Genomic DNA, 27733 nt, shown 5'->3' with positions numbered 1-27733 from the left:
TTTCCTCTTATTTAGACGACGCAACTCCCGAGTATGCTAATACTGCACCACATAGACCGCCTGCCGAGGGGGTTCAACGCCAAGACCCTCCGTCTGTACCCCCACAACAACAAACTCCGATACAAGTTCCGGCAAACACATCTGTTTCTACAGCTGTACCCACACCTATGGTTGCTATATCACGTTCAACGAATCCTTTCACACCCAGCACCCCAGGCGGTGCTACAGGAGGTACAACAAACATTTTTTCCACGCCACCCAGAGTAAATAAACTTTCCTTTCAAGAATTAGCTCACCAACGTACGCCCAAACTAGTAACTCCCGACATGCTTAAGGAACTTCTAGTAGATTGTAGATATGACCCTGTGCCCGGCAAAAAGGATGAAATGCTGTTGGCATCATTACGTATCCGACGAGCTGCAATATATTTAGGGAGGCTACCAGGAATGACTACACATTTAGAAAGTATATATCACTTTGTCCAGTCAGGGCGAGATTCTGAAAGTATTAATAGAGCCATGGAGTACCAGAAAGTGGAGATACAGGGAGAACTGTTACGTTTCCTCATAAATTGTGTGGTCAGAAATCAAGACCGACCAGGAGTAAATCCGGAAGAAATGCAAACTCTTACTACATGGAGTCGGAATATATCAGAAGGGAGACATGATAAACGATTAAATATAATAGCTATGTGCCGAAAAATCCGCAAAGAAGTAGAACGAATACACGAAGAAAGATTAGCAGTAGACCAGTCTGAACAAACTGAAGAGGAGGAAGAATTAGAACTGCCCACAGGACAGTTAGAAACAATGGCCTATGTCGGTAGAGGAAGATCTTGCAATAATACTAGATGCTTTACTGATCCGATACGTCCGATACGTCCAGATAATAACAGAAATTTCCAAACACCTATAATAAATATAAGGTCCCCCGAACATTCGTTCCAAGCCGCTGACAAATTACTCCGAGAACGAAGGGGTTATCATATACTCGATTCTATGGACGAACAAGAATTAGCCAGGTCAGCCGTTCACTGGGTTGACAGTCCCGGAAAATATAGTGATGATACACTAGCACACACGTTTTTGAACCTCAACCCAGATGAACAGCGTTTAGCTGGTATCTATATGATTCAACAACTCCTCGTATTATATAAAAGCCAACACTCCGATCCTGGTCCCTTACCTGATATATTGACTGAATTACTCACGAATAAATGGAGAGGTTCAGGTACTGAGTTAATTAGAGAAATACTAGAATCCAGAAAGCAGTACATTCTTTTTGTATGCCCCGAACATGTCTCAGTGTCCATCAAGGAAAGAACGACGTATTATATGGATAGACAGAATCCCTTACGCGAAGTCCACCCGATAAAAGGTGATGACAATCAGTTCAAACGTGTGTTTGTATACACACCCATATCCAAAATGGAACTATTAGAAATGAAGAAAGTGGTACCCAGTCATGACAAAGACCCAGCGGGTTTCCACCGTGAAATTAAAGACATGTTGCTCATGGGAGAGTATACCTATCCCGACATTATGAAAATATTAAAGGTATTAATGCCTGCGGGCATTTATGAAAAACTCAAAGAAAAGGATTGGGAGGTGGGAGACCAAAAGATAGATTGGACAGCATTAGAAAACGAAGAAACAGCTCGAGGTCCAGGTTTAGGGCTTGGGGAAAAGACCAAAATACTACCAGGTTTACTAGTACAGGTACTGCCACGTTTATTAACTACGAAAAAAGAAGACTGGGGTGCAATCTCAGCCTGTAAACAAAAGCAAGATGAAGACACTAGTGACTTTTATGCCCGATTCGAAAAATGTTTTGGTATAAATAGTGGAATAAAAGCAAGTAGCGAATCGTATCCACATCTGTTTGTGACAAAATTAGTTGAAAATGCCCTGCCCCAAGTTAAGAATAGAGTATTGAAATTCGAGAGTACCTGGCAAGGTAACACTCCGTCACAAATGTTACAAATGCTACAGTACCATCACAATAGAATTAGAGAGGAACAAGAACATGAACAAAGACGCATAAAAGACACGAAAATGAAAATGCTAGTTTCCCAGACAGTTCCAGCTGACGGTCATAAAAAAGGTATGACACAGTCCAGTGTTTCAGCAGTTTCTGTAAAAGGGACATGCAACTATTGTAAACAGCCAGGTCATTATGTACACGATTGTCCAGTTTTAAAACATAATATCGCCATAGGTAATACAAAAGAAAGACCACGACCACTTAGACAGGATCAGAACCAACAAGGAGCTCCGCAGCATGCACAGGCCATGCCAGCTCCGCAACAGTCTATGCCAGCTCCACCACCGCAGCCTATTGCTGCCACACCAACAACGACACGACAGATGTACCAGACCGCACAGTATGACTACCCTGATTATCAACGATACTCATGAAACAGCCTAGAGAGGGAAGTTGGCTTACCCCTTATCGAGGTCCCTGTAGATCAAGAAGGACCTTATGTACACAGTGAACTATTAGGCCAGGACAGAAAAATTTTACTTGATACAGGGGCAAGCCGAACAACCATAAAACGTAGTGAAGTTCCAGGGGCACCCCTCTCAGGCTCACAGAATATTTCCCTTGGTTTTTCAGGAAAACCTATCATTAACGAAGTGTCACAGCCTCTTCCACTTACGATTGGTCCCTTGACACGAACTACGGATTTATTGCTTACTAAATCATGTCCAGAAAACCTGTTAGGTATAAAAACATTGAAAGCTCTAGGAGCTATAATATGTTGTTCTCCGGAAGGAGTAAGATTGTTTTTACGTGATTTCAAAGGGCACTATGTGTCCCGAGACATGGATCACCGACTGCAGACTTTACCCACACATTTATGGGCACAGGGCCCTACAGATGTTGGTTGTATGAACATTACACCATATCGAGTTACACTAAAGACAGGAGTGGTACTACCACGTATGCGACAATACAAGTTACCACCAGATGCTGTATTGGCTTTACTGCAAATCATTGACGAGCTTATTACCCAAGGAGTGGTTGTGGAAACCGACTCCAATGTATGTAATTCCCCGATAATTCCGATTCTTAAACGAACTGATCCTAAAGCCCCGCCAGTATATCGATTGGTTATTGATCTGCGCGAATTAAATAAATGTATTGTACCACAATACCCCGTAGTTCCAGACATTTCTTCATTACTGACAGCCATTGATTCCGAAGCAACATTCTTTACTGTAATTGATCTCAAGAATGCCTTTTTCAGCGTCCCAATAGATCCGGAAAGCCAATACTTGTTCGGATTTAGTTTAAATGGACGAAGCTTTAAATTCACACGCGCACCTCAAGGATTCACAGAAAGCCCCAGCATCTATAGCCAAGCACTGAAACGAGAACTTGACAGTATCCACATGCCAGTCAACACTGCCCTGCTTCAATATGTCGATGATCTGCTGATCACCGCTAGAAGCGAACCTGAATGTGAAAAAGGCTCACTGACGGTTTTACAATTTTTGGCCGAAAAGGGGCACAAGGTGTCCCCTTCTAAGCTGCAATTCTGTGTTCAGCGAGTTGTTTACCTTGGTCACTCGCTGTCCAAGGAGGGAAGGCAGCTTACACCCGATCGCATCCAGTTAATTATTAACATGCCAATACCCAAGACACAAAAGGAGGTACGGGCTTTTATAGGCCTCACTTCATATTGTAGGCAGTGGATCCCTCAGTATGCATTTCTAGCAAAACCACTCATTCAGTTGACAACACAGGAGGCGGCCACATCGACTGTCCTCCCTTGGACTCAAGAACATACACAAGCTTTTGAAAGCCTAAAGAAGGCTTTATGTCAAGCACCTGTCCTAGCAACACCATGTTACAATAAACAGTTTACACTCTTTGTCACAGAACGCGAAGGTACTGCGTTGTCAGTACTCACACAGGAACAAGCAGGAGCACACAAACCATGTGCTTATTTTTCTAGTACATTAGATCCTGTAGCTCAGGCTCTGCCTGCGTGCCTGAAATCAGTGGCAGCGACAGCTTTAGCAATCAGACAAAGCGATGCCATAGTGTTAGGACATCAATTGACAGTACAAGTACCACACGCAGTAGAAGTTCTCTTGAACCGCACACAAACACAACACTTGACTATAGCAAGACTTACCGGTTACGAATTGACATTGTTTCAGCCACACATAGAAATCAGACGTTGTAGTACATTGAATCCTGCCACACTTTTGCCAGTAAACGGAACAGACCCACTAGCACACGATTGTATTGAAGTTATTACTATCACGACGAAACCCAGACAAGACTTGACAGACGTCCCATTGTCAGATCCAGACCTGACGTTGTATGTAGATGGTTCATGTATGAGAACAAGTACAGGAGAGCTAGTGGCCGCGTATGCAGTTACAACAGACACTGAAGTCATTGAAACAAATCGTATTAATACCTTGTCAGCTCAAGCAGCAGAGCTCATCGCTCTGACACAAGCCTGTATTCAAGCCACAAATAAGAAAGTCAACATATACACAGATTCACGTTATGCATTCGGAGTTGTACATGACTTCGGCGTGCTGTGGCGAGAGAGAGGTTATTTAACTTCTCACGGTACCCACATTCAGCACGGACCCCTCATTCATGCCTTATTAGATGCAATACATCTACCCATTGCGATATCAATTATGAAATGTAAAGCTCATACGAAAGTTACTGATATCATTTCCCAAGGCAATGACCTAGCTGACAGAACAGCTAAACAGACTGCTCAGAATAAAACTCACACATCTGACATGACAAAGACAATAGTTCTGACACCAACACATTGCATGACGGTTAAGGATCCCGCTCTTGACGTAATTGACATACAGACACATGCTACACCAGAAGAAATAAAGAAATGGACTGAATTAGGAGGGATCCAAACGGATCAGGGATGGATGACGAAGGAGAAATCTGTATGGTTTCTTCCCGACTCAATGGTCCAAGTCATCATTAACACAATACATAGTCCAGCGCACCTAGGAGAAAAGGCTATGCTAGACAGCATTCAACACATTTGGTTCAACAAACATTTACGAGCCGCAGCTAAACAAAAAGTTCGTACTTGTATGATCTGTTGTCAGTTTAACCCAGGTAAAAGCATTCCCGTAGAACAGGGTGGATTTCAGCCTCCTGATCACCCTTTTGAAGTCCTCCAGATGGATTATATCCAGATGGAACGATGTCGAGGATTCAAATATGTTCTTGTAGTTGTTTGTGCTCTTTCCCGTTGGACAGAAGCATACCCGGTCTCAGATTACACTGCCCCGACTACTGCCAAACAGTTAGTTCGAGAATTCTTCCCACGGTACGGTTTACCACGTGTTGTCTACTCAGATAACGGCCAGCCGTTCTCATCCGAACTAATGAAACACGTTTCACTTTTGTTAGGCTATCAATGGAGATTTCACTGTGTCCGACACCCCGAGGCAGCAGGTCTCGTGGAACGACATAATGAAACTCTGAAAATCAGATTGTCCAAAATATGTAGACAGAAAGGTGTCGATTGGGTAGTAGCCTTACCAGTTGCACTCTTTTACATGAGAATGGTAGCGCACTCTCGAACAGGGCTATCCCCGTATGAGGTGATCTTCGGTAGACCACCAAATATGTGGGGGACGCCTATACCTCGTAAAATTACTGACGTTGACTGTAATATGCTGACAGATTACCTGGCTTCCTTGATGTCTGCACTACAATCTTGTCGTTCACAGGTAGCTGCAGCCTTTCCCGACAACACCGAGGTGAAACCCCATGACGTAGTTCCCGGGGACTTGGTGTTAGTGCGGAATTTTGACCGGAAGACTCAGCTGGATCCGAGGTGGAGATCGCCTCAACTTGTACTACTCACCACGAGGACAGCCGTGAAGATCGAAGGTCGCAAAGGTTGGATACATTCGAGTCATATCAAGAAATGTTATGGACTACCATCCCATATAGAGACTAAACCCTGTATTTCCTCAAAGACAGACTCAAAGCTCCCCTTGGTTGAGCAAACGAACTCAGAACTATATAGACTAAAATTGAGGTCCAGTCAGTCAGACAATTTGATTGTTTAAGTCCTCTCCAAGGTGAATCGGTTGAATTTGTCTCTGACATGTATTCTCTGGACCGGAATAGAGAAAGAAATAATGAAATGCAGTTGAAGAAACATGCGTACTGTAAATCACTGCGTAGTCATTGCACAGTGACGTTATTAATTTTGTTTTTCTTATGTCTTTTAATAATCGCTGCAAGTATATTGTTGCACTTATATTATCCTATTTCTAAACATGTTTACAATGTTACTGCTGAACATTCTTTTAGTGAATTACCACCGCATGAGTTGTCATATAGATTTGCGCTGCGCAATAACACTTTTATTAGTATGTTACATCATTCCCATCAAACTAGCAATGCTACAAATTGTTGGATATGTGGCCGACTCCCTCCCTATCAGAACTATAAGGGAGTTTTGCCCCTCTTTCCATATCCGTTCACACACAATGGCTCCTGTGGAGCATGGTTTAGTTTAATTAATTCCTTAGACTCGAATTCCGCAGTTTATCAAGACAACTGGGTATGGGGAAACCTGAACTTAGTTTTGCTTAAGGTCTGCTACCCTAACAAGGAGGGACTTCCCAAAAGTACAGGAACTGATCTAGAAAATGAAGTATATGGATTAGGTAATTTTACACTTAACCTCATGATCCTGAACGTTGAATCTGAAGCTACACCAATCTTGTCCGCCATGTTCGTATTCCCGGTTAAAGGGGAACTATGCATAAGAAAGAATGGCTCCATACACATGGGCCATAGTAAATGCACCACTGTGATAAAATTCAGTGATCAAGGCAAGTCTACATTTAGAGCTTCTCGTCATTCCTACTTTATATGTGGCCAGACCGCATATATACGTCTACCTCTAGATTGGGATGGTACCTGTTATATAGCATTCCTTCTACCACCTGTTTTCTTAGCTCCTCCTGATTATCATAGAAATACTCATTTAGTACACAATAGACAGCAGAGAGATCTCCCAATAGTCGATTACACTGAAACAGCATGGGAAAAATACACAGATTTCAATAAAGGTTTCTTCCCCTATATAGGTACAGTCACTAATAGTAAGTTGATATGTAGATTAACAAGAACACTTGAAGCAGTAGTGAACGAAACTATTTCCGCCTTAGGCAATTTAACAGAAGAGCAGTCTGCTATGCGGATTGTTGTGCTTCAGAATCGTCTTGTCCTTGACGTCATCCTGGCCGATAGGGGCGGAGCTTGTAGGGTCATCGGATCAAGTTGTTGCATTTTCATACCAGAAAATTCACCGTCAGTATATAAAGCCATAACCCACCTTCATAAGATTGTAAGCCAGATACACCAGAGTCCAGGCACCTGGACTTGGTCAGGTTGGTTCTGGGGCGTGTTGTCAGCCTGGGGATGGAGAATGCTCTCCTTCCTAGGTATCGGCTTTCTCATACTATTCAGTTGCTGCTTATGTCTACAATGTGGGCCAGCGATTTGTGGTCTGTGTGCCACCTCGTGTATCCCATATCCAAGTTTTCGTTCGAGATCCCGGAAGAAGAAAGAAGAACAAATGATGTTATGTGAACAGATCGATGGATTGATGAAGATTGATATCTCTTAAGGGCAAGTAGGGGACAAGGAGGGAATGTGGAAATATGGATTTTTATGGTCGGTTATGTCCCCTATCTTGGACCCCAACGGTTTCATGTATAAATCACAAGTACATGTATGTTCCCTCCAGTTCCAGTTATGAAGACGCAAACACATGTGCGTCCACCGTCAACATGTCCTCTTTCAGATCCGCCATGAATGGGCCGGATATCCTATTCCTAAGTATGAAAGGCCACCGGCTTTATATGGTTCACTTCCCACATTTTTACAGTCCAGGCGAGTAGGCCCTGATTCTGCCACCAAGCCTTTTCTTGCCTTCTGCCTCTGAAAGTTCCAGTCTGAGCCTGCATCTGTGACCATGAACTTTGTCTTACTCCCTGCGCGGCTAACGGAGCCTGATCCAGCCCGTCGCCTGCCAAAAACTGTATTTCACCTTCGAGATTATCTCCTTCGCTCCTCATCCGATGCATTCCTGTCTAGTAGTTTAGGTAAACATTCCTCCAGCTACCATGCAAAGGGCCAGGCCTCGCTGTCCTCATGCAAGTAATTCATAGCCCCGTTACCATGGAATATTCCTACCCCCTCGCATCTAGTGTAGACACTTAGACGCTTGTACACGCACTAACAGTCAGTATAGTCAGTATAGAATAAGATTCTATCCTAAGAGAACTCTCTTTTTGGATAACACAGTTCTTTAAACATAGGATATTAGATATGATTTGGGATTAGGTTGACATAACCCCAGACTTTTGTCTCCACATGTAGAGCTAAATGTCAAGTTACTTTCTCCTTCTAGTTGCACGTCAAATCACACGTCATGCTGCTGCACGCGCATCTCTGCCAAGTATTTCTGCTGACATTGCGAAATTCTTTCATAGAACCACCCATTTGTGACACCATACCCAATGACGTTCTTTAGTTACGCCTAGTTACATCTATTTTAGTTACGCATGTATGCCTTTATCTCTGTTTTCAACTGTTACGCCTCCTGCATCTGTTTTACTGTAATGTATTTTCTATAAAACTGCCTATCTGTCAATAATATATGTTCCTTCCTTCCTGAACTTTCGTGGTGATGGAATAGAAGGCCCATAATTCGAATTATGTTCCTTTGTATAGGAATAAAGCCCGTTCCGAACCTCTAATACCACGGATTCTGCCTCTTATTTTATTGAGCTATTCTTGTTTAGTTTCCGCATCAAATTAAGTTCCGGTAATTAAATTATTTACCACAGTGCCTGAAGTCTCAACCCGTCGGGCCCGATTGATGGGCCCAGTGCTGGAAGATTCTGCTCCCCTTGGTCCACATTTTTGATCCGATCCCACTCCACCCCCTCTTCCCTCGGCGTCCCGAAGCACGTCACACCCTTCTCTCTCTCACCATCTTTTATATGGATTATGAATCTGACCTTCCCACAGAAGAACAAAAAGCAGGTACCCTGTCTCAAAGTACCTATGGTGAACTGTGTTAAGGAACAGGGCTGTGATCGGAGAACAGTGAATGATCACACCCTGCAACGTGAGAAATTGGATTTGAGCTGGACCTTAGCTCCACCGCCGGTGCTCAACAGTGCCAACGAAAGAAGAACAACAATGAGAGCTTACCAGTGATAGCTCTTTATAAAAAAGGACACTGGAAAGAAGAACCCATGTCAAAGTTGAAAATCCTCTCCCAACCACCTTTTTATATTAACTATCTTCTTATCAAGTTTTCATGATGTTGCATCAATCACTTCCGACTGTACACTGAGAAGTTAAGAAAATGTAACTTTGTATAGTAACATTCATACAACACCAGCCATGTACACGACTATACTGTAACTCTGTATGTACTACCTCCTCGCCTACTTTATCACCTGTAAGTAACTATAAGCAAATGTGTCAGATTACTCCTGCCTGCCCTAAAAAAACTCTGTATCTTTAAGGAATGTACGAAAGACATTAACGATATTATAGCTGAAGGTTAACGAAGATAAATGACGGCCAGGCAAGCTGGCGAGATATGTTAAAAGGGAGGACTGTGGAAATTTAGCTTGCAAACTGAACATTATCTGCGCCATCTTGCCTCTCCCCAGCGCCACGCACAGCGAATGCACGGCCGCCATTTTAGGCACTCCACTCTCTCCCCGCTCATTCTCGATCACCAGCGCTTTCCCCTGGCGCTGCGAACATCCCCCGCGCGCCGGCCACCCCCGCTCTCTCATACACGGGCCATAAACCCTCTCCTTCAGCGCGACCCTGCTACGGAACCACATCCGACCGACATCCCATACATGGTCATGCCGCTCCTTTGATAACCCCCTTCCTCTGCGCCCCATTGTCCGAACTGGTCCCAGGCCATCACCTAGCGCTGCGGATGCAGTTTATTGCCCCTACTGTAAGGGAAACACCCCACATCAAAGGGATTACAGTGGATCAAAGCCCCTACCCCCTGAGACCCGGCCGGTCGCACACACCCCCGGGAATTGGCGGAATTCCCTGCTGCGCGATAGCCATCTCCCACTGCGGGTAAGGTGGGAACCTCTACTGTAACTATGTGTGGGATCGGATCTGAGCCGGGGCTTCAGGGGATGTTCCCTCATGCATCAAGGGAATCTCAAGGATGTACTATGTGTAATAAAGCAATAAACTGGTGTATAAGAGACCAGGTCTCAGAGATGCAGTTAGAGCACCTCGTGACGATACCTTGCTGTCTGATCTGATGTGTTCTGCTCCGACGGAATAAAACTTTGTTTCCTGCCTTCCAGTCTCCGGCGCCTGCCTCTTTCATTGGTAAATTATCGAGTGGTATGAGAGGCGATTACCGCCGGGCAAATACTTGAAAGGTTATCGACTGAAACTGCCGCTACCATTTAACAGCACCAGCTTCTTTGTTCAAGCCACAAAACTATGGAACTCCCGATCTTCCACGATCAGAGTCACTGAGAATCACTTAGAGTTCGGAGGAATGGATAAGACCTGGTTATTCTCAACATGATCCAACAGAAAATCAACATGATCTCAATCTCTGGCCTCTTAGCCGACAGAGAAATGCCCCTCCAAGACCCTCTACGACCAAGTAAGAACTACATCAGATGAACGGCTTAACCAAAACCCCTTACCAGTTTCAGAGATAACCACAAGCCCTGAGAAACAGGCCACCCACATATCCATCTCAAACTAATTCACAACAAAATAAAAAAATGCAAATGCCAAAGAAGGCCGAAGCCTTTAAATCTTACCATATAAATTATAAAGCACCAGCTATACGGACATACCATGTAATCACCGTACCTCATATTATAACAAGCTAAAAGCAGGCAGACTGTCAAGATCAGTCAGCCAAATAAAACAGCCAAAGAAGTAACAACGTATATTACCTGCCCACAAGTAACATCCCTCATCCTTTCTTCTACTCTTCATACAACCTCAGATTGCATCCTATCTCAAAACCTACTCCCATCCTCCCCCTAAAGCCCTGCATGAACTTTGACCTTGACTCATTTTATAGCTAGTGATTATTCTCTCTCCTCTCTTTTTATTGAATGACCCTCCTCTCCTTGTCCCTTAACGCCCCTGGTTGTCTTCTTCTCTGTCGCGTGTCTGTCCACCTTACTCTCTAATATATTTCAGCAATCTAACCACACCACTCCTCACAAACACAGACCAACAATATCTCACATTTGAAAGCCCGCACTTCTCAGTTTGACTCGCTGCTCCTCACAGACCACAACCTTTATTTCTGTGGGACCTCTCCTTGCCGTCTAACTTTCTCCAACCACTACTCGCCAATCTACTCATCCCAGTCTCAAGGTGCCTGGACTCCCTCCAGTAACTTCACCAAACTCCTGCTAACCTAATCTACCAACAGAAATGGCCGAACATGCCAGTAACAATTTCCTACGCCTAACCTGGTAACCAGCAATGTGCAACAACAACAAATGACCACTGGATTAACCACTAACTTTGAATTATGATGTAGCAGCTGCCCACCATAAAGAGCCTCAATGCCTCATTGGGGGTAGTAAGCGCTATATAAATCCCCTTACAGAACAATACGATCTAGCGTCTGAGTTCATGCCTTTTATTATGTTTAATAAGCTTTATTAAGTAGGTAATAATTACATAAGAATAGGACATGAAAAAGCAAAATATCTAGAAATATAAAAAGAGACAATAAATCAGCGTAGAAAGCTGTTTACATTTTAACAATAATAAAAGGAGGAGAAAAAGGGGGGAGAGGGGTAAAGAGGGGGTATATAATACACTTCTATAAATGAAGATCATGAGAATGTATTATAGACTTATTACACCTATTCAAATTGTTAAACTTATTATATTACTGAGTTCATGCCTTTAAACTAGAGAGTGAAACAGATTGACGAAGGTGAGTTCTCTGGACAAAGATGTGTGATCTTAGGCAAATCAGTAATTTCCCACGTGCTCAGTACCATTATCTACGAAATCCGCACTGCTAACAAACGAGCGAACTTCAATGTTTCTGTTTTTTTTTTTATTAATGATAAAAAATTAACAGACGGAAATAAGCTTGCCCTCTGTGAAGGGTTTTACATATGAAAGCAGCCAGCGGTCAGGACCGGGTTTCACAGAGAGCGCTTTTTATTAGCATCTCACATCATTAATGATGCGTACTCGCGTCCAAATCCTTTTAAACCCGTCAGATGAGAGCTCGTGTCTGTGCAATTATGCCTGGTCTGGTGCAGGCCGGGTTCGCGCTGCCTTTAATGGTGGCAGTAATACCCTGCGCCTGCTGTCGCTGCCGTCTGGGCTCATTTAAATTCAGTGTCTGGGCTCTGAGCTCCGGTGCTCAGGCCTGTGTCCCATAGCCACCCGGTACCAAGCGGTGGGATCTCAGTGACTCAGTCCTAGCCTGTGTGTGAGGGGGGCTCCTCAGTGCCCACCTCACTGCTGCCACTCAGCCATGCCAGGTGCCTGCACCCGCCAGCCGACAACAGCATCCTGCGGAGAGTGCACCCCTCAGAGCCGGTCCATGCGGGAGCTGCGAGGCGCCATCCCTCGGGATGACGGAGGAGGCGTCGCGCGCGGCGACCTGCGGATTGGCTGGCTGGGTCACGTGAGCAGTCACTTGCACCATGTGTTACTGGCCTCGGTGCTGCAGAGTGCTGTGGAGGAGCATCCCTTTGGATGTGAGCTGTGTGCGATCCCGGAGCGGCGATTCCAGCTCAGCGAGCCCCGGCGTCACTGCCCCCCGAGGTAAGCCTGGCTTTCTCCACACCATCCTCGGGGTGTCCCCGCCCCTCACTGAACCTGGCTGCTTCAAGGACCCGCTTTCTTGCTGTCACTGCTTCTGTTGCTGCCCTTCATTGGCAAGGTTGGGGATCACCCAATGTCTGCTGCATGGACCTATAGTGTCGGATACAGGAGTGACTGCACAACGCACCTGTAGTGTCCGTTTCAGGGCTGCAGCACCTGTAGTATCCGCTGCAGGGCTGCAGCACGTACCTGTAGTGTCTGCTGCAGGGCTGCAGCGTGCGCCTGTAGAGTTTTCTGCAAGGCTGCAGCGCGCACCGGTAGGGTCTGCTGCAGCACGTACCTGTAGTGTCAGTTGCAGAGTTGCACCAACTGTAGTGTCTGGTGCAGAGCTGCAGCAGCTATAGTGTCAGATAGGAGACTGCAGCACCCATCTGTATTGTCAGTTGCAGGGCTGCAGAACCTGTAGTGTCTGCTGCAGGGCTGCAGCGCCTGTAGTATCCGCTGCAGGGCACATCTGTAGTGTCTGCTGCAGGGCTGCAGGACGCATCTCTAGTGTCTACTGCAGGGTTGCAGCGTGCACCTGTAGGGTTTGGTGCAAGGCTGCCGCACGTACATGTAGTGTCAGTTGCAGAGTTGCACCAGCAGTAGTAGCTGATGCATAGCTGCATCAGCTATAGTGTCAGATAGGGGAGTGCAGCACGCATCTGTATTGTCAGTTGCAGGGCTGCAGAACCTGTAGTATCTGCTGCAGGGCTGCAGCACACATCTGTAGTATCTGCTGCAGGACTGCAGCACGCATTTGTAGTGTCAGTTTCAGTGCTGTAGATCCTGTAGTGTGTAGTAGGGGCTGCAGAGCGCACCTGGGGTGTCTACCACAGGACCGCTGCACGTACCTGTAGTGTCTGCTGCTGTAGCGCTGTATAACACACTTATAGTGTCTGCTGCAGGGCTGCATGACGCACCTGTAGTGTCTGCTGCAAAGCTGCATAACGCATGTGTAGTGTCTGCTGTAGGCTGTAGCACGCACCTGTAGTGTCAGCTGCAAGGCTGAGGCACCTGTAGTGTCTGCTGGAGGCTTTAGCACGCACCTGTAATGTTTGCTGTATGGCTGCAGCAACTATACTGTCTTCTACAGGACTGCAGCATGCACCTGTAGTGTCTTCTGCAAGGCTGCAGCACATGCAATGTCTGCTGCAGGGCTGCATAACGCACCTGTAGAGTCAGCTGCAGGCTGTAGCACGCACCAGTAGTGTCAGTTGCAGGGCTGCATAACGCACCTGTAGAGTCAGCTGCAGCCTGTAGCACGCACCTGTAGTGTCAGTTGCAGGGCTGCATAACGCACCTGTAGAGTCAGCTGCAGGCTCTAGCGCGCATCAGAAGTGTCAGTTGCAGGGCTGCATAACGCACCTGTAGAGTCAGCTGCAGGCTGTAGCACGCACATGTAGTGTCAGTTGCAGGGCTGCATAACGCACCTGTAGTGTCTGCTGCAGGCTCTAGCGCGCATCTGTAGTGTCAGTTGCAGGGCTGCATAACGCACCTGTAGTGTCTGCTGCAGGCTCTAGCGCGCATCTGTAGTGTCAGTTGCAGGGCTGCATAACGCACCTGTAGTGTCAGTTGCAGGGCTGCATAACGCACCTATAGAGTGAGCTGCAGGCCCTAGCGCGCATCTGTAGTGTCAGTTGCAGGGCTGCATAACGCACCTGTAGTGTCAGCTGCAGGCTGTAGCGCGCATCTGTAGTGTCAGTTGTAGAGCTGCAGCGCCTGTAATACGACTCAACTTGAGACATGCCTGATCAGCAGCAAGCCTGCTATTTATTTTGCACCCCAAAACTAAACTCGTTTTCCAGGAGGTGGCATACATCTGTATATCTTATGAGGGGCAGCATTGTCTCGAGGCCGGGGGCTCAGACAGCAGGCTTGGGGAAGAGAAATCTAGGAGCGCATTCATTGGTTTGTGATGTGAAATATAGCGCTCTGAAGAGCCCACATTTGCACAGTGCCACTTTTGTGCATTTATCGATGCGGTCTGAGGCAGCACATGGTGCTTTAGCACCTGATCAAACTAGAGACGCAGTATTTTCTTGAAAAAATGCTAATAAAGATTGATGCGCTGCCGTTTATTTAAAGAAAAGCCAGCTGATACGTTGTTTAGAATAATTACAGTATTTTCCTGCGTCATTCACACGCGCACGCATTGTGCATGTTGAAAATAACTAGTGATGTTATCGCCCAACTCGATGGTATCCTACTATCTACCTTGGAATGATGAAAGGTGGAGTCGACATTTCCAGGTTAAAAACCTCTGATTTACTGGCCACGCAGGTCTCTACAGCAGGTGTTTGGACCCGTTGAGCTAACTTACCGTTTCATTCACTTGCAGTGCTGGGTGATTGTGTTTGGGGTTCAGATGGCACCAAGTCCTAATGTGTCCCCCCGTGCTTTTGCGGGCACGTTTAGAATGGGGGCCAGTTTCCGGTCCGCGTTCTGTGGATGACCCCCCATGGAAAAGCTACATAGATTAACCTCTAGACCGAGTAGTAAGGAGGCCCGAGACGCCATCTGCGAATGCTGGGGTGCGTAAGGCGCTGCACGAGGGAAGCCAAAACTAGCGCGAGGCGAGGAGCACACGAATGGCGATGCACGAGGGCCGTGGTCAGTGGCGCTGCGCACACAGGCGCAGTACAGGCGCAATCCTCCCAGCTGCTCCAGCACGCATAGTCGGATAGCGTTTACAATAAACCAAGCAAGATCTGAAGGAGAGGCGCCGCGCCAGTTAAAAGCTTAGCATGTTTTCGGAGTAGACAGGGGCGTACTTGAGTGAAGCAGCAGGTGCAGTACCGGAGTCCGGCGGTGTGAGAGGGGCACGTTCTACTCACTTTCCGTACTTGTCTTCCCAGCTAGCAGCCAGGACGCCCAAATTCATTACTTGCCCTGGGCCCAGGGCAACAGTGCTATGTTGTTGGGTGCAGAGAGCCTCGTTTTGCGGCTAGCCATAGCACCTTCAGGCCATCGCACGCAGCCCACTGGCGGAGAAGGTTACCACCCGCGCATGGCCTGTGCCCTTCGGTGCAAGGGCAGATTCTCTCAGATGGCAGTGACACGTGTGCGTCCGCTGCGCAGCCCGGAAAGCGCACACTGACATTTCTTTCATGGTAGCAACCCGCCTGGCAAACGAGCTGCAACGACAGATCAATCGTGCTGATATATCCACCTGGGCAGGAAGAAAGGTTGCACCAGTCCGACTAGTGACTGCAACCTGTCTTACTGGTTCTTCGGACGCACCACACGCACACAAGCGGGTATGCGCGCGCACAGGAGGCATTGTGGTTTGGTATGGTTTGTTAGGAGTACTTCAGACGCCAGTGCTTTTCTACACACGGTCGAGCAGCAACATGCTCAGTTGATGCTATTCCGGAAGGGACATGTGCATGGAATGGTGCTGCATGGAGGAGTCATGATTCATGGCATAATGTCAGCAGAAGGGTCATGAAGCCTGTGACAATGCCAGCATGGAAGGGTCATGATGCCTGGGTGTGCTGGCATGGAAGGGTCATGAAGCCTGGATAACACCAGCATGGAAGGGTCATGATGCCTGGCTGTGCTTGCATGGAAGGGGCATGAAGCATGGATGATGCCAGCATGGAAGGGTCATGATGCCTGGGTGTGCTGGCATGGAAGAATCATGAAGCCTGGATGACACCAGCATGGAAGGGTCATGATGCCTGCGTGTGCTGGCATGGACGGACTATGAAGCCTGGCTGACACTAGCATGAAAGGGTCATGATGCCTGGGTGTGCTGGCATGGACGGACTATGAAGCCTGGATGACGCCAGCGTGGAAGGGTCATGATGCCTAGCTGTGCTGGCATGGAAGGGTCATGAAGCCTGGATGACGCCAGCATGGAAGGGTCATGATGCCTAGGTGTGCTGGCATGGACAGACTATGAAGCCTGGATGACGCCAGCATGAAGGGTCATGTTGCCTGTGTGTGCTGGCATGGACGGACTATGAAGCCTGGATGACGCCAGCATGAAGGGTCATGATGCCTGCGTGTGCTGGCATGGACGGACTATGAAGCCTGGATGACGCCAGCGTGGAAGAGTCATGAAGCCTGGATAACACCAGCATGAAGGGTCATGATGCCTGCGTGTGCTGGCATGGACAGACTATGAAGCCTGGATGACGCCAGCGTGGAAGGGTCATGATGCCTAGTTGTGCTGGCATGGAAGGGTCATGAAGCCTGGATGATGCCAGCATGGAAGGGTCATGATACCTAGGTGTGCTGGCATGGGCGGACTATGAAGCCTGCATGCCACTAGCATAGAAGGGTCATGATGTCTAGGTGTGATGGCATGGACAGACTATGAAGCCTGGATGACGCCAGCATGGAAGGGTTATAATGCCTGGCTGTGCTGGCATGAAAGGGTCGTGAAGCCTGGATGACGCCAGCATGCAAGGGTCATGATGCCTGGGTGTGCTGGCATGGACGGACCTTGAAGACTGGATGACGCCAGCATGGAAGGGTTATGATACCTTGGTGCGCTGGCATGGACGGACTATGAAGCCTGGCTGACACTAGCATGAAAGGGTCATGATGCCTGGGTCTGCTGGCATGAACGGACTATGTAGCCTGGATGACGCCAGCATGGAAGGGTCATGATGGTCATGATGCCTGGGTGTGCTGGCATTGACGGACTATGAAGCCTGGATGACGCCAGCATAGAAGGGTCATGATGCCTGGCTGTGCTGGCATGGACGGACTATGAAGCCTGGATGACACCAGCATGGAAGGGTTGTGATGCCTTGGTGCGCTGGCATGGGCTGACTATGAAGCGTGGATGATGCCAGCGTGGAAGGGTCGTGATGCCTGGGTGTGCTGGCATGGACGGTCCATGAAACCTGGATGACACTAGCATGGAAGGGTCATGATGCCTGGGTGTGCAGGCATGGGCGGACTATGAAGCCTGGATGACGCCAGCCTGGAAGGGTGATGATGCCTTGGTGCGCAGGCATGGGCTGACTATGAAGCCTGGATGACGCCAGCATGGAAGGGTGATGATGCCTTAGTGCGCTGGCATGGGCTGACTATGAAGCCTGGATGACGCCAGCGTAGAAGGGTCATGATGCCTGGGTGTGCGGGCATGGATGGACTATGAAGCTTGGGTGACACTGGCATGGAAGGTTCATGATCCCTGGGTATGATGGCAAGAACGGACTATGAAGCCTGGATAACACCAGCATGGAAGGGTCATGATGCCTGGGTGTGCGGGCATGGATGGACTATGAAGCCTGGCTGACACTAGCATGGAAGGGTCATGATGCCTGGGTGTGCTGGCATCAACGGACCTCGAAGCCTGGATGACGCCAGTATGGAAGGGTCATGATGCCTGGGTGTGCGGGCATGGATGGACTATGAAGCCTGGATGACACCAGCGTGGAAGAGTCATGATGCCTGGGTGTGCTGGCATGGGCGGTCTATGAAACCTGGATGACACCAGCCTGGAAGGGTCATGATGCCTGGGTGTGCGGGCGTGGACGGACTATGAAGCCTGGATGACACCAGGATGGAAGGGTCATAATGCCTTGGTGCGCTGGCATGGGTTGACTATGAAGCCTGGATGACGCCAGCATGGAAGGGTCATGGTGCCTGGGTGTGCTGGCTTGAAAGGGTCATGATGCCTGGGTCTGCTGGCATGAACAGACTATGAAGCCTGAATGACACCAGCAAGTAGGGTCATGATGCCTGGGTGCACTGGCATTGAAGAACCATGAAGCCTGGATGACGCCAGCGTGGAAGGGTCATGATGCCTGGGTGTGCTGGCATGGGCGGACTACGAAGCCTGGATGACAACAGCGTGGTAGGTTCATGATGCCTGGGTGTGCTGGCATGGAAGAATCATGAAGCCTGGATGACGCCAGCGTGGAAGGGTCATAATGCCTGGGTGTGCTGGCAAGGGCGGACTATGAAGCCTGGATGACACCAGCCTGGAAGGGTCATGATGCCTGGGTGTGCTGGCATGGACAGATCTTGAAGCCTGGATGACGCCACCATGGAAGGGTCATGATGCCTGGGTGTGCGGGCATGGTCGGGCTATGAAGCCTGGCTGACACTAGCATGGAAGGGTCATGAGGCCTGGGTGTGCTGGCATGGAGGGGACATGATGCCTGTGTGTGCTGGCGTGAACGGACTATGAAGCCTGGATGACGCCAGCATGGAAGGGTCATGAGGCCTGGGTGTGCTGGCATGGAGGGGACATGATGCCTGGGTGTGCTGGCGTGAACCGACTATGAAGCCTGGATGACACTAGCATGAAAGGGTCATGATGCCTGGGTGTGCTGGCATCAACGGACCTCGAAGCCTGGATGACGCCAGTATGGAAGGGTCATGATGCCTGGGTGTGCGGGCATGGATGGACTATGAAGCCTGGATGACACCAGCGTGGAAGAGTCATGATGCCTGGGTGTGCTGGCATGGAAGGGTCATGATGCCTGGGTGTGCTGGCATGGGCGGTCTATGAAACCTGGATGACACCAGCCTGGAAGGGTCATGATGCCTGGGTGTGTGGGCGTGGACGGACTATGAAGCCTGGATGACACCAGGATGGAAGGGTCATAATGCCTTGGTGCGCTGGCATGGGTTGACTATGAAGCCTGGATGACGCCAGCATGGAAGGGTCATGGTGCCTGGGTGTGCTGGCTTGAAAGGGTCATGATGCCTGGGTCTGCTGGCATGAACAGACTATGAAGCCTGAATGACACCAGCAGGTAGGGTCATGATGCCTGGGTGCACTGGCATTGAAGAACCATGAAGCCTGGATGACGCCAGCGTGGAAGGGTCATGATGCCTGGGTGTGCTGGCATGGGCGGACTACGAAGCCTGAATGACAACAGCGTGGTAGGTTCATGATGCCTGGGTGTGCTGGCATGGAAGAATCATGAAGCCTGGATGACGCCAGCGTGGAAGGGTCATAATGCCTGGGTGTGCTGGCAAGGGCGGACTATGAAGCCTGGCTGACACTAGCATGGAAGGGTCATGAGGCCTGGGTGTGCTGGCATGGAGGGGACATGATGCCTGGGTGTGCTGGCGTGAACGGACTATGAAGCCTGGATGACGCCAGCATGGAAGGGTCATGATGTCTGGGTGTGCTGGCATGGAAGAGTCATGATGTCTGGATGATGCCAGCATGGAAGGGTCATGATGCCTGGCTGTGCTGGCATGGACGGACCTTGAAGCCTGGATGACGCCAGCATGGAAGGGTCATGATGCCTCGGTGTGCGGGCATGGTTAGGCTATGAAGCCTGGCTGACACTAGCATGGAAGGGCCATGAGGCCTGAGATGAAGTCTGCATGGAAGGCCCATGGAGCCCGGGATGACATCAGCGTGGAAGGGTCATCATGCCTCGTACATTGCCAGCATAAAAGAGTTATGATGCCTCGGATGACGCCAGCATAGAAGGGTTATGATACCTGGGATGGGGACTTTGTGTAACTGTTGTGATGCCAGGGATGGGGTCAGCCTTCAAAGGTCATATTGCTTGGATGACTCCATCTTGGAAGGGTCATTCCTGTTGGACGATGCCACTGTGGGGTCATCATGCTATGTAAGATGATGCCAGCGTCTAAGGTTGAAAAAACATGGTAAAACATAGAAATGCCAGTCTCATGCCCTGAGACCTCCATGAAAAGGTGATGATTCTTTTGAGGGTGTTGACATAGAAGTAGCATAAAAACATGGGATCACGCGTGCATTTAAATGTCTCCTCTCCTGGCCTGATATGTGTACGGAAGATGCATTTGGAGTTGCTAGTATGGAAGTGTTATCCAAAACTGGGGTCATTTGGGCACGGAAGGGCGAGGACACAGTGGATAGTGTCATGACACATGGCAAAATATCTGCATGGATCTGTCACGGTACGAGGGATGATGCTCATATGGAAGGGTCATCACGCATGGAATTATGCTGGCATTGAAAGTTCACAATGACCTTGAATAGTGTGGACATGAAGCAGTCATGATACTCTGTAGGTGGCATGAAATCATAAAGATTTCTAGGAGACTATTAGCATGACAAGGTGAACATGTGTGAGGGTGATACCTGCGTCGATGGACAGCGATGTGATGGTTGATATATATAGCGCTGAAGAAGAGTGATATGTTGGTTCATACTTGCATTGAAGAAGAGTGATATGTTGGCTGATACTATCATTGATGAACAGTGATAAATTGGTTGATATATAGCGCTGAAGAGACTGTGTTGGCTGATACTAGCATTGATGGGAAGTGATATGTTGGCTGATACATAGTGCCGAAGAAGAGTGATAGGTTGTTTAATATTAGCATTAAAGGAGAGTGATGTGTTGGATGATACTATCATTGATGGGCAGTGCTATGTTGACTTATATATAACAGTTAAGGAGAGTGATATAATAGTTAATACTAGCATTGAAGGAGAGTGATGTGCTGGCTGATACTAGCATTGATGGGCAATGATATGTTGGCTGATATATAGCGCTGAGGAGAGTGATGTGTTGGCTGATACTAGCATTGATGTGCAGTGATATGTTGGCTGATATATAGCATTGAGGAGAGTGATGTGTTGGCTGATACTAGCATTGATGTGCAGTGATATGTTGGCTGATATATAGCGTTGAGGAGAGTGATGTGTTGGCTGACACTAGCATTGATGTGCAATGGAATGTTGGCTGATTTATAGCGCTGAAGGAGAGTGATACATTGGTTAATCCTAGCATTGAAGGAGAGTGATATGTTGGCTGATACTAGCATTGATGGGCAGAGATATGCTGCTGATATATAAAGCTGAGGAGAGTGATATGTTGGTTGATACTAGCATTGAAGAAGAGTGATATGTTAGCTGATACAAGCATTGATGGGTAGTGATATATTGGCTTATATATGGCGCTGAAGGAGAGTGATGTGTTGGCTGATATACAGTGCTGATGGACAGTGATATATTAGCTGATATATAACTCTAAGGAGACATTCTTGGCTGATACTAGCATTGATGGTAACTGATATGTTGGCTGATATATAACGGTGAAGGAGAGTGATATGTTGGTTAATATTAGCATTGAAGGAGAGTAATGTGTTGGCTGATACTAGCATTGATGGGCAGTGATATGTTGACTGATATATAACAATGAAGGAGAGTGAAATGTTGGTTAATACTAGCATTAAAGGAGAGTAATGTGTTTGCTGATACTAGCATTGGCGGGCAGTGACTTGTTGGCTGATATATAGCGCTGAAGGAGACTGAGATGTTGGACGATAGTAGCATTGAAGGAGAGTGATATGCTGGCTGATATAGAGCGCTGAGGAGAATGATATGTTGGCTGATACTAGCATTGATGAGCAGTGATATGTTGGCTGATATATAGCGCGGAAGGAGAGTGATATGGTGGCTGATACCATCATTGATGGACAGTGATATGTTGGCTGATATATAGCGCTGAAGGAGAATGATATGTTGGCTGATACCAGCATTAATGGGCATTGCTATGTTGACTGATATATACCACTGAAGGAGAGTGATATGTTGGCTGATACTAGCATTGAGTGACAGTGATATGTTGGCTGATATAGCGCTCAGGATAGTGATATGTTGGCTGATACTAGCATTGATGGGCAATGATATGTTGGCTAATATAGAGCGCTGAGAAAAGTGATGTGGTGGCTAATACTAGCATTGATGGACAGTGATATGTTGGCTATACTAGCATTGATGGGCAGTGATATGTTGACTGATCTATAGCTCTGAAGGAGAGTGATGTGGTGGCTGGTACATGCTTTGATGGGCAGTGACAGACTGGCTGATATATAGCGCTGAAAGAGAGTGATATGTTGGCTGATACTAGGATTGAAGGAGAGTGATATGTTGGCTGATATATAGCGCTGAAGGAGAATGATATGTTGGCTGATACTAGCATTGATGGGTATGGATATGTTGGCTGATATACACCACTGAAGGAGAGTGATATGTTGGCTGATACCAGCCGCGGTCGGTAGTAGGAGTAACTGCAAGGCGGTGACGTGGGGAGGGGGAGGGGCAGGGTGGGGGGTAGTAAACTATGGATTACGGAGGTTTACAGGTAAATTAACATATAAATTAATAAAACAAATTTCGTTGCGTGCACTGCATCACATTTGGGAAAGCAGTGCACGCAACTAAATTTGTTTTATTAATTTATATGTTAACTTACCTGTAAACCTCCGTAATCCATAGTTTACTACCCCCCACCCTACCCCTCCCCCTCCCCACGTCACCACCCTGCAGTGACTCCTACTACTGACCGCGGCTGGCTGATACTAGCATTGATGGGCAGTGACATGTTGACTGATATATAGCGCTGAAGGAGAGTGATGTGGTGGCTGATACTAGCATTGATGGGCAGTGATATGTTGGCTAATATAGTGCTCAGGAGAGTGATATGATGGGTGATACTAGCATTGATGTGCAGTGATATGTTGGCTGATATAGTGCTCAGGAGAGTGATATGTTGGCTGATACCAGCATTGATGGGCAGTGATATGTTGACTGATATATAGCGCTGAAGGAGAGTGATGTGGTGGCTGAAACTAGCATTGATGGGCAGTGATATGTTGGCTTATATATACGCTGAGGAGAGTGATATGTTGGCTGATACTAGCATGGAGGGGCAGTGATATGTTGGCTGATATATACAACTGAAGGAGAGTGATATGTTGGCTGATACTAGCATTGAGGGACAGTGATATGTTGGCTGATATAGTGCTCAGGAGAGTGATATGTTGGCTGATACAAGCATTGATGGGCAGTGATATGTTGACTGATATATAGCGCTGAAGGAGAGCGATGTGGTGGCTGATACTAGCATTGATGGGCAGTGATATGTTGGCTGATATTTAGCGCTGAGGAGAATGATATGTTGAGTGATACTAGCATTGAGGGGCAGTGATATGTTAGCTCATATCGTGCTCAGGAGAGTGATATGTTGGGTGATACTAGCATTGAGGGACAATGATATGTTTGCTGATATATAGCGCTTAGGAAAGTGTTATGATGGCTGATACTAGCATTGATGGGCAGTGATATGTTAGCTATTACTATCATTGAGGGACAGTGATCGTGGTATCTGGGAGATTCAGAAACTCCTAGTCCGCCAGAGACCATGTGCTCCCGCCACCCCGCTTCCGCATGGATAAAACATATAACCGAGGGTTCTCTGGGGCTGCACCACAAATCTGGAACTCGCTACCATCCTCAAACAGAAGAATACCTTCTCTGTCAATCTTCAAAAAGGAAGCTAAAACCTTCCTAATGAGCAAATTCCTCCAATAACTCACCTTTGTCGCGCATACCACCTTTTGTCACGGATTTTGTTTCTGTGCATAATCTCCTGTACTACTTGCCTTTTTCCATGTACCAATTCTCACTCCTTCAAATCTTCTGCTGGTTCTCTCTGCCTTTTGCTATCATATCTTCCCTCTTATACAATTGCCGTTTTTATCTTTTAATCGCTGACATGTCGCTCTGCTGATTATGGTGCTGTTCTGATTATTGTATATAACTGACTTTTGTCCTAATGTAGTCAATTCCCTAATCCCCATCCATGTGTTTTGCCTGTGCCTAACCTGTACGTAATGTGTACTCCCTGCAAAGAGCTCTGATACCCTAACGGGTCACTTTCACACTCTATAAAACCTCAAATAAATAAAATAAATAAGTGATAAGGAGAGTGATAAGGAGAGTGCTATGTTGGCTGATACTAGCATTGAAGGACAATGATATGTACTCTGATATATATCGCTCGGGAGCGTGATATGTTGGCTGATACTAGCATTGAAGGACAATGATATGTACTCTGATATATATTGCTCGGGAGCGTGATATGTTGGCTGATACTAGCATTGAAGGACAATGATATGTACTCTGATATATATCGCTCGGGAGAGTGATATGTTGGCTGATACTAGCATTGATGGCCAGTAATATGTTGGCTGATACAAGCTGTAGGAAAGTGGGTCATTAATAGGTGGAGGTATTCACCTTCAGCTAGCAATGATACCACAATCACTAACAGGTTGAGTCAAGTCTCAATAAATGAATCCTTGCTCAACCCTTGGTAGTTTGACAAACGAGGCTTAATTTAGGAGACAGGTATGTGTAAAGCATTTAATATCACAAAACAGTAAATAAGTAAAAGACACAACACAATAGAAATCCAACACTAATTCATAAATATAGAGAATGTTTGTTTCTCTTTAAAAAGACACCAACATTACAAAAATCCAATGGAGAGAATTGGAGATATGAATTTAGAAAAGATTAACTCAACAATTGTGCATTTTAGCGCAAAAAAACCTTAAAGAGCCACTTGTGACTATCTGGTCATGCTGGACTGGGACAAAATCAAAGTTTTAGGCTGACTGGAATGAAGCACAGGTCAGTTAGGATAAGGGCTAGGTCCCAGTCAAAAGTTTACGCTTGGACTTAGTCTTTTTCATCGAATTTTCTCCCGTCGACTGGCTCGTAAGCAGGTCCCCGTGCTTATTGCATTGCAAATGCTTTTTTTTCAAACAACTGTGCCACCTAGTTGGAAAAAAAATCAAATGACTGCTTGTACGGTGTAAACATTTTATTTTAAAAAAAACAGGCAGATGGGAGAGGTGCAGTGACAGAAGTGGACATAAAAACTTTAAACAGGAGGCAGGGAGAGGGACTAGAGAATGAAGAGATAAAGAGAAGAAAAGCAGAGAAACATGCAGGAGAGCAAGAGAGGATGTTGGGAAGAAAACAGAAAGTTTAATAAAGCTGGAGATAATGGAGCCCTATGCTAAGGAACCTTTTGTCTGAGCTCGCCGCTCCTGCCTCCGGTGAGCACCTCTCTTTTCACACTTAGGGGCTGCGCCATACAATCCCAAACAAGTAAAATGAATCCTGTTAGTGTCAGGGTTGATTTTCTGTAGAAGGTGGGGCACAACACTGGGGCAAGACACCTAAAAAGGAGTTTACTATCTGTGCAACGCAGGCAACCACCTCCGTAGCAGTGTGGAGGCCAGAGCCCTGGGACAGCTAGCCACAGAGATGGCAAGTGAAAGACCTGGGGCGGGAGGAGCACTGGGGTGGCACTGGTGTGGTAGGGGCAGGCAAATGAAAAGGAGGGTAAACTTCCCACCCGCATAAATCAAGAGCAGTAGCAGAAACCGAAACAACTAAAAACTATTGTTTTTAAAACATATATAAAAGGGGGCGCCATGGGCGCAGCGCCCGTGTACCACCATTGAAAGCGGACGCCATGCACATAAAAGTTAAGCATATGGGGGCATATGTATCAAAAAACGTATTTGCGATTCTCAAATAGCGATTTTTTGAGAATCGCTATCTGAGAATTGCAAAACGGGATGTATTTAAAAATTTGGACATATTTTCGAATTCTTAATATTCCTTAATTGCGATTAGCAAATTGCGAAATCGCAATTAAGGAATACCTTCCCATTCACTCCTATGGGCCAGGAGGTCCATAGGAATGAATGGGAAGGAATTCTCAAATTGCGATTCGCAATTTGCTAATCGCAAATTCAGAATAATATCAAAGGTGCAAGGGTGTCATGATGACACCCTGATGCACCCCTGAAAGGAGCATGTGTGCGCCTATGGTACACATACATGCCATAAGGGCATGAATGTGCGTCACATGGCACCTAGAAAAATGCCAAAAAGTGCATTTTTTAAAGAATTCGCAAAATACCACCAACTTGAAGTTGGTGGTAATTTGCGATTTCTTAAGGAGAAATCGCACAACTTGGGTGCTTGTTACATAGCATTTAAGGAATCACAATTTGAGATTCCTTTAATGCTTATGCAAAATTAAAGAATCGCAAAATTAGCGATTCCTTATTAGTGCGATGCGAAAAAGGCTCATACATCGCGTTTTGCGATTTTGTATTCGCAAACGCTGTTTTCTTGCAAATCGCAGCGTTTGCGCATACAAAATCACTTGATACATATGCCCCATGGTGCCCGTGAAGTGACTTGCATGTTTTACAATGTGAATACGGCGAGCCGGGCATAAAGAAAGGCGCGTGGACGCTATTGTTTAAGTGAAACCACGGCATGGGGCGCTTTACAAAATAAAGGTTTTATATTTGGTAACCTGAATGAGGCAAGCTGCGAATAAAGAAAGGGGCACGGCTGCACCATTGTTAAACTGAAAGCGTAAATTAAACAACAAAAAAACAGCAAGGTCAAGCAGGGTTGTAGGAGGGGTGGGAGGGCATGGCAAATGAAACTGCCAGAAGCAAAATAAACATAAGTGCAACTTAAAGAGGCGGTCAAGCAGTGTTGTGGGAGAGGTATGGGGGCAGAGCAAATTAAGCTGCCGGAACCAAAGTAACAGAACAATTAAGGAGCAGAGGAACGCCAACAAAAAGAAGAGAGTGCAGTCAAAGGTCTCTAAATACCCCAGACGAGTAAGATACATATAACAGGGTCTTTCCTCATGGTAGGTAAACAATAGAAGAAAGGGTGGTACTAAACAGGAAGAAGGAGGGACTACTAACAAAAAAAATCAATGAAATAAAAAGAATTCCAAAAGGCACTGCAAGGACCCAATAAAATGTAAGGGCAGAACATAGGCGGAGCTTCATGCCCATATCCTGAATACAGCATGTCTCGAAGAGACAGCGCAAGCGCTGACTAAGCAAGACCGAAAAATGAGGGTGATCATGGCAAAGACATTCCTACACTAGGATTGATGGACAGTGACATGTTGGCTGATACTAACATTGAGGGACAGTAATCAGTGGCATAACACATAATGATCAGATCTCACAGTTCATTGGTCTTGTGCTAAAGGTTTGAGGGGCCCCTGAAAGG

The 27733-nt window shown here is 46.8% G+C and overlaps 1 protein-coding gene across 1 annotated transcript in view; it reads left to right on the top strand.

Moving 5' to 3' along the window:
• Window positions 1–12771: 12771 nt before the first annotated feature.
• TMEM108 (transmembrane protein 108) overlaps window positions 12772–27733 on the top strand; it is an 820487-nt gene continuing 805525 nt past the window's right edge. Inside the window, exon 1 of the mRNA XM_085629968.1 lies at window positions 12772–12861. The gene's annotated coding sequence lies outside the window, so the exon portion shown is untranslated. The remainder of the gene's footprint in view (window positions 12862–27733) is intronic.

This window comes from Triturus cristatus, chromosome 10, assembly GCF_964204655.1.
Source record: "Triturus cristatus chromosome 10, aTriCri1.1, whole genome shotgun sequence".
Lineage (NCBI taxonomy): Eukaryota > Metazoa > Chordata > Amphibia > Caudata > Salamandridae > Triturus > Triturus cristatus.
The sequence above is the reverse complement of the archived record's forward strand: the minus strand, read 5'-3'. Positions and strand labels throughout refer to the sequence as shown.